Genomic DNA, 12720 nt, shown 5'->3' on the forward strand with positions numbered 1-12720 from the left:
TAAGATTGACTGAGATAATTGCTATTAAAAGATATGGAAGGGGGGAAAAAAACAGAAACAGCAATAACGAGCTTTACTAAACACAGTTTAGGTGCACAGATCAATCTATCCTGTTCATTACACAATCCCTCACATAAAACCATGGGTTTACACTATTCCCATATGAAGTCTTTACAAAACTAGTTTGTCTCTCAAGCTTATACAACATATTTCCATACATTATTTTACGCATTTTTCAAAAAAAAATTAAGAGGATAAAAATTATTAAGTGGCTTTCATTCCAATCTAACTTTTCACTTGAAGGCTATAAAACAAAGATCTGTTGAAAGGTGATCACAGTGGTGTAAAATATGAAGACAATAAGAAATACCCAGATTTGCCAAGTGATTATGAATTCTATCTTTGACTAAATTTTTTCAGAGCTAGAACACTGCAGAATATCAAAAAGAGTACATATCAAGAATATTTCCATATGTTGTTTCAGAAAATGTATTTAGCCAGCTGAGTAGTTAAGGACAGTACACAGAATTAGTTATTCATGCAAACAAGTTGAAATGAATTTGGAAAAAAAAAAGATAAAGTATAATATGGAACTCTACATTTAGAACTTAAAAAAATTTTTATGTGTTTTCAGTAATTCCATTATGGAACTAAGCTAGGGAATTAACTTGAAATGAAAAAATGCATGAACAAAAATGACCATAGCAATGCCAGCAGTTGCAATAAACTAAAGAATCAAACGTAAGAGCTTGAATGAATGTATTTTGACATATCCATTCAGTAGGTAAAGGCATTAACTTAGATTATTTTTTTTTAATATTTAAGGGTATTAAAACATCCAATGGTACATCATTTGGAACAAGAGTGTTAAAAACACATGTTTATAATACGTAACATAATAAATTGATTCTAATTATATGTCCTTTGAAAAGTATTCACAGTGTTTACAGAGATCATCTGAGTGTTGGTTCTATAGGGCATTTTGTACATTATGCATTTTTTTCCACCTGCATTTAGAAAAATAAATCTGTATCTGTATGTGCAATAGTTTAAAATGTTAAATAAAAATGAACAAGTCAAGCATAACTTAATATAAGCCATTCTATAAAAATGGAAACTTCTACTTTCTGAAAATTTAGAGTAGGTACCAAGTCCTTATTTAATAATAGTGATCAAGTGTAACAATATCTGTCTATGTGGGAATATAAAGGAGGATCAACACAAGAGCTTTTCCCTGTAATTTTGACAAATAAGAGAATCTATTGAGAAATTATATCTCAAATAAATAACTTAACTCTACACCTCATGAAACTAGAAAAAAGGAACAAATTAAGCCTAACAATAGCAAAAGGCTGGAAATAATAAAGATCAGAGCAGAAGTAAATGCAGTAAAGACCAGATAACAGTAACAATAGAAAGGATCAATAAAATTAAGAGCCGCATTTTTTTTCCTGAAAAGATAAAACTAGTTAAACTTCTAACTAGACTGAGAAAAAAGAAAGTTGAAATAAGTAAAATTAGAAATCAAACATAAGACATTACAACTAATTCCATGAAAATACATAGGATGAGAAAGTAGACTAAATCAATAGCATTATGTATTAACCAAGTGCCTACTGAAGTTGAATGATGAGCTAGAAACTTGGGACTGACTTTTTGGATTTTTTTTCACTGTGCTAATTAGTGAGAGGTAGTGAAAAACTGTACAGGTCATTACCATTCACACTGTCCTGCAGGGTGTAACTCCCCCACGTGATTATGTTTAAGGAGAGATGGAGGAAAAGAGAAAAGGACTAGAGAGAGGGACGCGCGCTACATTGCTGTGGGAAGAGAATGTTACTGGACAAGAGAACAGAATTTTCTAGGGAATTGTTCCACTCTGTCAATAAAGAGCTAAATTCATCTCTATGATGCTCACACAATAGAGAAGATGTGCACACAGTACTATGAAACACAAGATTTTGTTTCCCTTTGGTACAATGACAACAATCTATAGTAAACACTGAACAGATGGTATGCAGCTCTCATATAAAAAGCAATGTTTTCAGGAAGAAAAATAATTTATTTTGTGACTTTGAACTGACTAGCGTGTGTTTTAATTTGGTTTACAAATTAAAAGAATGGAAACATCACTTTTGGAAATGGGAATGAAAGTGGAGATGACTGGTCATTAAAACATACTGTATGTATATTTCAGGGCAGCTATTCTGTTCAGGTTATTTAATTCACTTATATCAAGATATAGATAATATATCCAATACTGCCCTTGCTCAAAGACAAAAAATTGTCATAATTTTATAAATATTAGTTTGGCTTCTAATCTTTAATCACTAAAAATATGGACGCTTGAGATAAGATTAAGAGTTTATAATCTGGATGAGAAAAGGAAAAGTTTATCACATTTTCATATTAGCTACATATATATAAAATTTTATATTCTAATTGGGTATTATAGACTTACTGTTTTTCTCTATATTATATCTGAAGAACAGAAAATGATATATTTAGCAAATCTATAATAATCAAAAGATCTAAAAAAATAGCAATATCACAACAGTGTTCAATGGGAAAAAAAACTCATTGTTCTTAAAAAGATTCTAGCAGTTGAATATTGCAGTCATTGAATGTGTTCAAACAGGGCTGGCTTTTTTGGATGAACTTCCCTTTCCATTATTAATCTCAAGAGTTGTATGTATGTATACTTGTTCACACATAAATAATAATGAATAAATAGATATAAGCAATGAATTTAATTAATAGTTCCAGTGAGCTACTTTAAAGTAATTTCAAAATATCACATTTTGAGAGAGTTGATTTTGAAATAAAAGATAACAGAATATACCCAGGTAACAAAAAAAGTATACTTATATTGAATATGCATCAGCCCTAAATATCAAAATGGAACTGATTTACTAATTCCAAACCAACCAAGAAACTTGTTATCATCCACATAAATACTCAAGACAAAGCCAGAGAGATACAAGAGAAATTAATAATGTAATGTTTGCCGTCCAGCAGTTTGTGGAACATTTAGCTTGTAAAAGAAAAAAGTGGGAAGAAAAAACAATAATAGCAAAGGAAAAGGAGAACAAATGCTACAAAATCTATTGTAAAGCAAACAGAGATTAAGGATATCGACCAGTGATAGTCACTGAAATATAGAAAATGAGTTATCTCAAGATACATTAATGACAAAAATGCTACAACTGGATACAGATCAGAGAAAACATATTCAACTCTTACTTTAGACCTCTCACTTGAAAGGAACCATGGTGCCGCCAATGTTACACCTAGAAAAATCGAAAGATTAAACTGCTGGAATAGAAATGATGAAGACTCACATCTTACTGAGTGCCTTTTCTATGTTTAATACTTTGCTCTCTGCAAGAAACACAGAATTGTAATTCTTTCAGTTAGTGTTGTGCATATTTTATAAATAGAAAATTAAATAATGTTCCCGTGGTGATACAGATATTAATGTAATCAGGCTTCAGAACAATTTCTGCCTAATTCTAAATCTCATACTCTTTTTTTTTTTCTACACTTTATTGGTCTCAGAAAAATAAAAGAAGGTATAACACATCTTATTTAAGTTATAAAGAAAAATCAAAATGCTTAGATCACAAAAGGCACCCTAAAACTTATAAATTAATACCTTGTTAGAGTAAGGTAAGTATTTCAAAATCTAAAAGTGTTATATGTATGACTGGGTCACTTTGTTGTATGGCAGAAATTATCACAACCTTGTAAAATAATTATGCTTCAATAAAACTTAAAAAAGATCAAAATATTAAACAAAAATCTAAGAGGTTATGGACCTAATAAGAAAGAGCAGGATGACCTGGTGGAGAAGGTATGTTAATTGGTGGATACAAAAGATCAGATGAGAGGTTAAAGGACAGAGCTAGATACATGAAGACATAAAATTACATGAGTGATAACCATGAAACTTGATGGACTGAACAAGGGAGTGGTGGTGTAAAGAGAGAATTGAATGTTCAAAAAAAGAGTGTGGAGGGACACTTACAGAACCAAGGTAGAAGAGTAAAAGGGACTCAAAAGGAGATACACAGAAAAAAATAAATCAATGAACAAATAATAATACATTATAAATTGTAAATAAATAGCCAAAACCCCACAAAAATGAAAAAGTATTTGTCCTACAAATTACTGACATGGGCTAGAGTCCAGCAGTCTTTCTATTTAGGATCCACAAATAAAAAACATGCATTTGGAAATCTGAAATTAAATTCATCAGCAAGATAGGATGTCCTTCTGTTTCAAGATACATATATTAAACAGTTTCCACTTTTTGCATGAGCATTTTCATTTACTGCCACAAATGAGAAGAAAATCAGAATTCTAAACAATGAGTAAATTGGCATGTAATACAGGAAATCCTCTTTTCATCTCAAGCATTTGAATAAGTAATATATTATCTTTTAAAATGCTATATAGTTGTGTGGATAAAATGATGCCAAATGTAAAAGACTTAACTGCATAAAAATTAAAATACTAAGCTCACTAGGCTCCTGGGAATACAGTTCATAATATTTTTTGCAAATTCTTAGCCAGGAAAATAATTTTAATATTTATCTTTTAATAATCATGTTTACACTTGAGACATATATTAGCAGGTAAAAAAAAGATAATTTGTTCTGCCATACAAGACTGATTTGGTAATGTATAGTGAAAACAGCTCAATTAGAATTTCTGGTAAAGATAACGATATAGACAGATAAAGCAAACAACTTTTTCATAATGAATAGTTAAGGATATTGAGAATAAAGTGATTCTCTTTTACAGGAAAATGAAATGCTTATTAAAGTTTGTATCTCTTGGAGTTCCCCAGTGTTCCAGTGGGGCTAAGGATCCAGCATTGTCATTGCTGTGGCTCAGGTCGCTGTTGTGGTGTGGGTTTAATCCCCGGCCTGGGAACTTTTGCATGCTGCAGGTGAAGCCAAAAAATAAAGTTTGTGTCCCATATTCCATCTCTAACTGGCAGAACCTAAATCTCCCCTATTTTAACATGATGATTTTAAGATACATCAAATTAAAGCATGTTTATCTATTAAATGAAAGTCTATCAAACAAAAACAGAGCAAAATTTCTGACATTCAGAATGTATAATACAACAAATATCCAAAGTAAGTTCATAAGTAAATATATTAAAAACAAACTTTTCCTAATATAACCATTAAACCAGTATTTCACAAAAATGGTTTGGAATTTCTCATTTATTCCATAGCTGGTGTATAGGGATGAATTATACACATTACCCATAAACCTAATTAGGGAAAGTAAAAAAAAAAAATCCAGTGTCCCTAGCAAAAGTTTTTTGAAAGTAGAGTTTAAGTATATTATCAGAGCTTTCTTCATAGGAAAGCATGGAATAACTATGCAGCTGTGCCCACTATTCTAACAGTATTACCAAAAAAAAAAAAGTGTTGGAAGTTTAAAAAAATGCAAATATTTGCTTCTTGGAGTCCAAACTACCTTTCTTTGGAGGTTGGCTAATAACTATCTTTGTACTAATTAATGAGAGATGATACAAAGAAAAGTATTATTCCTCTTGGGTCTCTATGGTGGCATTATCTACAAATGGCATTTCAAGTATGATTCATGTTTTAAAGACAATGAAGAAAATGAATAGGGTTGTTTATTTTTAGCATGGCCTTTGTTCTTCTCATTTGTATAATATTATCCCCACAAGCTGCAAAGCATAATTTGTTTCTCTAGCATCTGAAACAAATACACCTAGTGCATTACACTTATATTGCACCTTATCTTTCTGCTTGGAAAATTGTTAAAGTAAATCAAGAGAATGTTGATGTCATTCAAGAGAACATTGAATGTCAGAATTTCCAAATCTATACATTCAGAAGGCTTTTCAATGTCCAAAAATTAAATCTGCATCTAATGCCTAAAAACAATTTTCAAGTATTCATAAAAATAAACATGGCTAGTTATCAATAAAGCAAATGTAGCAAATAAAAACAATTGGTGAACCCAGTTGTAGGGAACAAATGCTAATTGCATTATTCCTTTGATTTTCCTGTGGTTTTAAATATTAAAATATATAGTTCCAGGAAGAACACAATGGGATACCCCTAGTTATATTCCAGGATGTCTAAAATTAACAAAATTAATAATTATAAGAGTAACTCTCATACAACAATGCGGGAGTGTGAATTACTACAAACAATTTAGAGAAATATTTGGCTGTATTCCTTAGTGATAAATACATGCATATCCTTCAAAATAGTATTACCCAATAGTAGGGCACACATATGTTCTCCAGAAACCAAATACAAGGATATTCAGAGCTGTGTCACTTGTAATAGCTAAAAACTGGAAACAGTCCAAATGCTCATGAATAGTAGAATGGATAACTTGTGGTCTAGTCATACAATGAGTTAATCTACAGAAATAAAATGAGTAAAACACTGATTCGTGCCAAAAAATGGATGGTTTTTACAAAGGTAAAGCTAAGAAGCCAAACACAATGTAATAGTATTGTATGCTCTTGTTATATAAAATACAATAGACAAAATAAATCTATATTGCAAGAGGTCAGAAAAAAAAAAAATCTGAGGATGAGGAGGAAACTATGAGGGTATATAAGGAAGGTTTCTGGAATGTAGGTAATATTCTATAGGTGGTGGTTACCTGGGTTTGTTCAATTACTGGTAGTTATCTGTATACTTATAGCTTGTATAATATTACCTGGGTATATTATACTTCAATTAAAAATATTAAAATGTTTTCTTTTTAAAAGCCTAACTTGTTTCAATATTAGTCTATGAATATATTCATTTTCTATTTTCTAGAACATATTCTGGGCCATGTACCAGGTAATATTTTAAACACTCTGTGTCTAAAGGTGAAAGAGCAAAAGATATTCTGACTGAAGTAGGGTTTACACTCTAGTTGGAGGTGAAAAAAAAAAAGGAATGAATAAACTAATATATATTATCATTGAAGACATGCAAAAATAGGCTGGGTTGGATAAACAGCTACTTTAGGGTAGAGCAATATTCTTAATAGCAGTAGATTAAGCCTGAAGGATAGAGAGGTAAGGTAGAAAAATATGAAGAAAGGTCTTTTCAGACAACAGGAATAATAAGCTCAAAGCTGTGAGAAAGGCTTGGCATATCTAATGAGGGGAAAGCATGAAAGAATAGCTTGGTGGGTAGAGGTGGGGATCAAGCAGGAGATGGGGGCTGAGTGAGATGCCAGGATTTGAGAGGCCACAGCAAAAACTTAGCCTTTTACAACACATAAAAATTGGGATTCCCTGAAAGGTTTTGAAAGTGAAGAATAGCATCTACTGATTTACATTTCTAAGAAGTTTGTGATGGCTGGTATATGGTAAATGATCTGAGAAGGGCATCTTCTGATGCAAGCAGACCAAAGGAGACTCCTGTAGAAGAGAGGATGGTGACTTGAACTAGTGTGGTGGCAGCAGAGATGAAAGTGGTAAATATGTTTTAAGTCTATTTTAGGGGTAAAATGCATAGAACTTGAGAGTGATGGAATTAGAGTGAGGAAGGTCTAATGGAACTCTCTCAGTTTTCAGATTTGTGTAAATGGTGCTATCACTTGCTGAGATGATTGAAATAGGTTACATCTGAGCAGAGTAAATGGCTAGTGGGGTCCTGAGAGGTTTTCTTTGTATTGTTTTGTTTTGTTTTGTTTTTAAAGATGGGAGTTACCAGAGCACACACTTATAGGAACGATCTGTTAGGAAGGGACAGTTTGATGATGTAGCCAATGAAAAGGTAGAGTTGAGAGGGTCTGGGGAGGGACATCTGAGAACAGGGTATGGATAATAGAAGGAATGTTCTTTCATTATAAATTGAGCAGAGAAAAGGGACTGGAATATATCTATATCCCAGTTCATATATGGATTTGGTGGAGGGGACATGGGATAGTAGCTGGGATAGTAATCCCATTGAGATTTAAAAATTTTATATCCATAATGCGAGGCAAGGCCATCAGCTGAGATCCAGGGTCAAGGGGGTACGGAGGCTGGTTGGGACAGAGGCATGTCAGATGGAAGAAAACAGGGCATGGTCCACTCTGATTTGGCTGCTACAAATTGTATGAACTTCTATGATGTCAGTTTACTCTTATACAATATGAAGTTACTATCTGCCCAACCTCCCGACCTTCCAGAAAAAGACTTTCAGCTAACTATACACACAAAAATTATAAATGAAAAATTATGTAATACATTGAAATACATCAATAATTTGATTAAAATCTGACTTCAAAGTATACATTAGATCATTTCTCTGAGGTTTTCACTATATCGTCTCTATATAAAGAAATTACATTAAATTTATTTATTGGGCCAATGAAAATTATTTTGCCAAAATGTGCTATCATATTTTATAAAATTATTTTCTTAACTAAAAAATACTAATGAAACACAAGAAATTGGAAAATGTACTGGTATTAGATGAAAAATTAATGTGCAAAAAAGGAAACTCTGGAGTTTCCAGGAGAAATGTGTACTTTGATAAACGTCTGAAGGGCAGGCTCTAAACTGAATATTTCGATAGAGCAGAAAGATCAATAACAAACACAATCTGATTTGAAGCAATTGTTATTTTAAATATTTCATGTCCTCAGAAGATCAAATTTTTACAAAGAATGCTTTTTTGTTCTTAATAAATTGGAGACATAAACAGGAATTAACTAAGAATACACTATTCTTGTGGAGTTTATTGATTAGAACAATCTGGCCTTTTCATTGAGTTAATGTGGTGCTTTTTCATTTTAAATGTTTGGCATTCCCTTTGTAAAAGAATGGGTATCATTTCTAGGATGCTGACAGAGTGTCCTAGTTTACTTCTTTCTGAAAGCCACAATTTTACACTCAGAAGAGTCAGCACTTCCAGGATACTAATACCAAGTTTATGTTAAAAAAAAAACCCTTTTGCATACACACAAGATCCTCCTTAGCACGGGTCTGAAAATGGAATGAGACATTTCTCAGAGGAACAAGCTATTCCTGTTACCTATCTCAAGAGTCGCACAGGAGCTGCTTTTGAAATTGGTGAGAGCATTTTATCTGCAAGGGTGATTCATGTCTTGGCAATTTCAAACCCGTGATATTCGTGTACTACTAATTCTTGTCATTTCATAAGTTTTTCCTTTCACTACTCAAGTGAGTACTAAATGGCTCCAAGTAAAATTTTCTTAGTGAAACTTCCATAAATTCTGTTAAAAAACTCTGAAACAAATGATTTTAAATTTTACTTTATATAATGTAGTCAATAAATCTAGGAAAAATTATCTCCAGATGTTATAGCCAATGTAAGGTATCACAGATTTTTGTCAACCTACAGGTAATTAGAGGAAAAAGAATTGAGAAAGAAATCACATATTCTCTTTGATAATATATTATATACTATATATTCTATATATAGTACTCTTTCTATATATATACATATATATATTTGGAATATCTATATTCTAAAATGTGTTGTTTTAGTCCTTTACGGAGAAGGCACAGTAGTCAAGCAATATCCAAGACCTTTAAACTATCTTGAAGAATGACCAACTCCAGTGATGACTGTTACAAATGTTTCAGGGAAGGAAATGTGGGCTTAGTCTACAGTATTGAATGGTTTCAGAAAAATGGACGCTGTAATATTTAGGTATATTCTTTAAGAGTCACATAAGGTGGCATTGGAGAAAGAAGAGAACGAGAATTGGAGGGGACTAAGAAGATTACAATGATTGGTAGAACCAAGAACGGCAGAGGGAAGAGGTAAGGTGTTTACAAATACACTAATACGAATACTCATACTACTAATAATTAGAGTTGGAAACAGGAAAACAGAAGAAGCTGCTGTGAATTGAAATTTGTACCTCCAAAATTCTTATGTTGAAGCCCTAATGTGATGGGATTTAGAGATGGGGTCCTTGGAAGGTAATTCAGTTTTAATGAGGTTAAGAGGTAGGAATCTTATGATGGGGATGGTGCCCTTGTAGGAAGAAATACCAGAGAGCTTGCTCATGCAAGTGTGCACACTCTGTCATGTGATGACACAGCAAAAAAGTGATCCCCTATAAAGCAGGAAGAGAGAAGCAAACACTCACTAGGAAACTGAACTGGCCAGCACCTTAATCTTAGACCTCCTAGCCTCTAGAACTGTGAGAAGTAAATTTCTGTTCCTTAAGCCACACAGTCTATGAATTTTGGTATGACTGCCAGAGTTAACTAATACATGGACAAATCACATTAGGAGGAATAAGACTGAAGATTGACAAAAGAGATGCAACGTGGCGGGACAAAAAGACAGAAGCAGAGCTGAAACGAGATAAAAAATAAAGACAAGAATCATTTTGATATATGGATTTGAGGAGATTTTAATGACCTAATATTAAGTAAAAATGTGTTAAACAGTAAAACATTCTTTTAAAAAACTTCAAAAATATCTGTGTGCATATTGCAACATATATGCATACATATGTTTGACATATATGTTAACCCATGTGCTTTATGGGTGTATAGAGAAAGGTAATAGATAAAAAATATAATTTTTGGATATTTTAGCTGAGTCAGGGATTCAAGAAAGGAAAATGGAGGGTTATTAATCTTTCTCATCATTTGACTGGTCAGACTGAATACCTACCACTTAAGGAATTAGTAGAAAAAATATAATAAATCAGAAAAGCAAAACACATAAAAGGAAAATAAAATTTCCTTTTTAGAGCCACGGCCTGTGAAAGCAGATCAGGGCACTAGGATCTGGAATATGGAAGCTCAGATGGACAATTTGTTCCAGTGTCTCCAACATCAACTAGCTGGTTTAGGGGAGACGGGTGTGCAAAACTCATCTGAGTTTTCCTCCTATCTTGGGTTTAATCCATGTGCCCACAGAGGTCATATTATCAATATGAGAACCATTTGTTCAACAGGGCTTTTATAACTAGGAATGAGCAAATAATATCCATGGAATATTTTAAAGATTGAAATAAAACTATAATCAGCCAAAGGAGTTCCCACTGTGCCTGAAGGATACTAGTCGGGTTCTTAACCCAATGGCATAGGCCAGCAGCTGCAGCTCCCGTTCAACCCCATGTGCCATGGTACAGCCATTAAAAAAAGAAAAAAATGTAATCCGCCAAATATTATTAGGTGATTTACTTCATTCTTCTATTTTCCATACATTTGAAATTTGCCCCACATTTTTCTAGGAACAGTTTTATTACTGTTGTGCTCTAAACATAAGAAAGAGCCATTCAAACTGGGAAGACAAATAACTTTTCCCCTATTTAACATCTTTGGAAAGGGTACGCAATATTTATTTAAAGAGTAGATCAGTAGAAGAACACAGATTTCCATAGTTTCATTTTAAATGCTTCTTTGTTAATTATAGCATGTTATATGTTTATACCCTGTAAGTTATAGAACATTCTATCATAATTTTGCTTTTGTAATTACTAAAAAGTTGAATAAATATTTCCTGTACTGCAGAAGTAAAAAGGGGAGAAGGCTATTTGTTTATTTTGCTGTACATTCTGTATTTTACTTTATGTGTGCATTAATGTTTGCATTAAGTGCTGTACGATGCTTTGTAAGCCATATTTGGACAGGAAACAAAAGTCCAGTAAACTCAAGTAAATAGAAGCACAATGTACTTAACTGGGAACAAGAAAGTGTTTATTAGGTTGGATATACTATTTTCTTTCATTAGGAATAATTTTAGCTTACATTCCTTTTAAGGAAATATCCTTCAGGTTTGATATTATGACTCTTTCATCAATTTGATATTGAACAATATAATAATCTCAGGTTAATTGTAAATGTACTCCATATTCATTAATATTCTATATCTTCATTCTCAGAAAATTTGCATGAGGATTTATTTATGAAAGGCATAACTTAATACCTCATGCTAGCTGTATTAGTTTCTTAGTGGTACCATCCATAACAAAGTACCACAAACTTAGTGGCTTCCAACAACAACACAGTTATTATCTTATGGTTCTGTAGGTCTGAAGTTTGATGAGGGTCAGCTCAGAAGTCTGAAATGAGCCACAGCTGAGCTAAAATTAAGACGTCAACATGGTTGCCTTCCTTCCTAGAGGCTCTAAGGGAGAACTGTTGTCTTTTCCAATTTCTAGAAGCTTCCCAAGGCACTTGGTACTTTCCACATTCCAACCCAGCAACATAAGATTGAGTCCTTTTCAGGTCATCACTCTGACCTCCTGTGCGCCTATTTCTTCCACTTTTAAATCCCCTAATGATTACAATAAGCCTACTGATCCTGATGATCAAAGAACATCTTCTTATTTTAGGATAGCTTAATTAGCAACCTTAATTCCATCTGCACTGTTCATCCTCCTTTGCCAGGTAAGAACCTAGCCACAGATTCCAGGAATTAGGTCCTGACATCTTTGGGGACAATCATTTGGCACATCACATTAGACTTCAGCATAGTCACACACAGCACTCATGCATTATTAAAACTGTTCAAAGTGTTGTAACTTCTCTTACAAAACTGCTTCAGAAGTTGCATCACTTAATTTATCTGAGATTATACACATTCTAAGTGAAGCTTGGTTGATAAAGCGTTAGCTGGTAATCAAACTGATTATTGTCCATTTAGATTAAGAAACAGAATGTGATCTGAAAGTCATAAAGTTGTGTGTGTGTATTCCTTGGAAGAGTTGTATGAAAGAATGCTTTAATCAGTGTCA

General features: G+C 32.8%; 1 protein-coding gene across 20 annotated transcripts in view; it reads right to left on the bottom strand.

The window, feature by feature from the left end:
* Positions 1-12720, bottom strand: part of CDH18 (cadherin 18) — a 1020178-nt gene that overhangs the window by 461769 nt on the left and 545689 nt on the right. For 4 of the 20 annotated variants that reach the window (XM_085001669.1, XM_085001663.1, XM_085001670.1 and 1 more), the window contains one exon: positions 3244-3290. The exons of the other annotated variants lie outside the window; for them this stretch is intronic. The gene's annotated coding sequence lies outside the window, so the exon portion shown is untranslated. The remainder of the gene's footprint in view (positions 1-3243; positions 3291-12720) is intronic. 20 annotated transcript variants of the gene reach the window in all.

Source organism: Sus scrofa, chromosome 16 (assembly GCF_054392235.1).
Source record: "Sus scrofa isolate SSC_HxYL_T2T_F1_AM1 chromosome 16, Sscrofa_HxYL_maternal_Yorkshire_Landrace_v2.0, whole genome shotgun sequence".
Taxonomy (NCBI): Eukaryota; Metazoa; Chordata; class Mammalia; order Artiodactyla; family Suidae; genus Sus; species Sus scrofa.